This window comes from Hippopotamus amphibius, chromosome 2 (assembly GCF_030028045.1).
Source record: "Hippopotamus amphibius kiboko isolate mHipAmp2 chromosome 2, mHipAmp2.hap2, whole genome shotgun sequence".
Lineage (NCBI taxonomy): Eukaryota > Metazoa > Chordata > Mammalia > Artiodactyla > Hippopotamidae > Hippopotamus > Hippopotamus amphibius.
The window spans coordinates 79,701,012-79,703,568 of NC_080187.1; the positions used below are offsets into that span (position 1 = coordinate 79,701,012).

A 2,557-nucleotide genomic window follows, 5' to 3' on the forward strand; every position below is an offset into this window, starting at 1 on the left:
AACCTGTTACATTAAGGAGCTCCAAATCTAGATTCTAGCACAGGACACAGGAAAATATTAGCAGGCTTCAGGTTTCTACAACATACCTGAATCCAGAGACAAAAACCATGGCAAGAATAAGGCCTCCCAACCCAACTCACTTCAAATGCAAACAATCAGAATCCATTTAAAAAATGCTTGTTGAACATTGTTTTGCTTCAAATACAATGATGAACAAAGCAATTGTTGTCCAGAGCTTAGTTCTAGTCTTGCGAAGGAAATGGAGACACAGTGAAGAATCCTCAATACCATGTGAAAGAATCCATGACAGAGGTGATCACAGACTGTTTGGGATGCACAGAGGAAGAGTTCTAAACCCAGATCTGAGGGTCAGAAAATGCTTTTCTTGCATAAAAATACCAAGGCTGGAAGCCAAAGGTGGAAGAGTGAAGCAGACAAGATGACTGAAGCAGGGAGCAGAGTCCTCTAGGCAGAGTGAGCAGCACATGCGACGACCTGGGAGTGAGAAAGAGCATATGAAGAGACCTGGAGTTAGGTCAGGAGAACTGGAGCACAGCCTCAGAGGGAAGCTGGAGCAACGAGAGGGCTGTGAGCATCCAAGGAAGATCTCTGAATTCCAGTGAGAAACAATGGTTTTAGTTAATTAATTAAATAAAATACCCTAAAAATAAATCACCTGTCTTCAAATATCTCTCTCTTCACCATATTCTGAAGTTGTCATGTAGACTCAGACTACAATGACCAAGACAGAAGCATGATATCAGATAAACATCAGAACTACGCACAAAATATTTTTAAGTTAAATTTATTAAATCATGCCTAAGACTGTTCCCTCAAATAAATTATTTTAAAACCATTGGGGGTACATATACCTTACTACCAACTATTAAGCATCATAACTCTTTTGAGTGTACTTTTAACAGACTCAATTTAACTCAATTTAATGAATGTATTGACCATTTAATATGGCCAGTTGTGGTGTAAAAGAGGAAGAACACCTAAAAATATAAGGAAGGTTGAATTATTACCCTCGACAAAGAGGGAACATTAGAAGTGAAACTAAAGGAAGGACAGATTTTGACAGTTTTAGAAGGACAGAACTTGTTAGGAGATCAACTGTTCATGTTTATGTTTTGCTTTATTTTGCTTTATTTTTCTGTTTGTTTTTATGTCAGAGATTCTTAAAGTTGTTAATATATTAATATGTACATGTACCATGAAGTTCCCAGGTAGAGTTACAATCTGATTTGGTCATGAAACCATAGATACTTCCTCTCTGTTAATATCTTATGAGGTAAATTTGCTCTGGACCTTTCCTTCCCGAAGCATGATCTGTAGTCCGAGAATCTGCATCATGGGAGCTTGTTAGAAATTCAGAATCATAGGCCTAACCTGAGACATACTAAATTATTAAACTTTCAAAAGCACTGGTCTAGAGAAGGGGTCCGCAAGCTTTAAGTATAGAAGGCCAGAAAGTAAACAGTGATATTTGTGGTTTCACAGGCCACAAGGTCTCTGTCACAACTTAACTCTGCTGTTTTAGCCAGGAAAGCAGAGACAATATGTAAATGAATGGAGCTGGCTATCTTCCAATAAAACTTTATTAACAGAAACAGGTGGAGTTTTTAAGAGGAAACGAACCTAGACTTTTAGGTGTGTCAGCTGGGATTTTTCTCCCTTTCTTAGTTCTTCCAGACTACTCTGTAGCAATTTGAGTCTAAAGCATCACCTTTCACCTGAACCCAAAGATCTAAGAGGAGCTTCAAGCTGTGAAAAGACTTCCAATGGATTCATCTGAGGTTAACCCAACCTGGATCCTGGAGTCTCCTCAAATGTCCATCGATGAAAATTCCCAGGCAACTCCAGCTGCCTCTCCACCTACGTCTGAGGTGCTAATCAAGAACCTCAGTAACTTGACACTCAACGCCAGTAACAAATTGCCACTTATTCTACCTCAACTTACTGGGCAGTTACTTGGTGAAAACATACCCTACAGGCGAGGGGTGAGGACCGTGTTAACTGATCGGAGAGAGAAGATGGAATAGCTGATTCAATCTATTAAAAAATACTATGGCAAAGGAGTTCCTCAGTCTGACTCTCAAAGAGAACCACAGCAGAATGATGCTGAGACTCGATCAAGAGTGCAAACATTTAGATGTAACTGTGATTTTTGCCGGTTTCATAGAGATCCTTCAGAGGATAGTGATGAGAATTATTACAATAAGTATGATAGGAATTATGACACGGAGTCGAATGAGCCATAAATCTTATTCTTGTACTATTTTTCCTTGCTGGTAATTTCAGGATCATTAATGAAGCAGCTTGGGAAAGATTTGTACCAATATTTTGATAACCTATAAGTTGTGTCTTTTTTTTCTTATATGTCCTTTCCACCTTGCGTTTGAATGACTTGACTATACTTTCGTCCACTTTGTGAAACAAATTAATTTGTGTGGAAGGAACTTGAAGACTTTGGGTGGCTTAGCCACAGCATTGTTAGAATAGCATGTTGAATTGTAATAAAAATTTGATGCGCTGTTTCAATTTTCAGTAAGAA

General features: G+C 38.5%; 1 pseudogene; it reads left to right on the forward strand.

The window, feature by feature from the left end:
* The first annotated feature begins 1,784 nt into the window (after positions 1–1,784).
* On the forward strand, positions 1,785–2,264 carry LOC130843967 (developmental pluripotency-associated protein 3-like; annotated as a pseudogene).
* Positions 2,265–2,557: the final 293 nt, after the last annotated feature.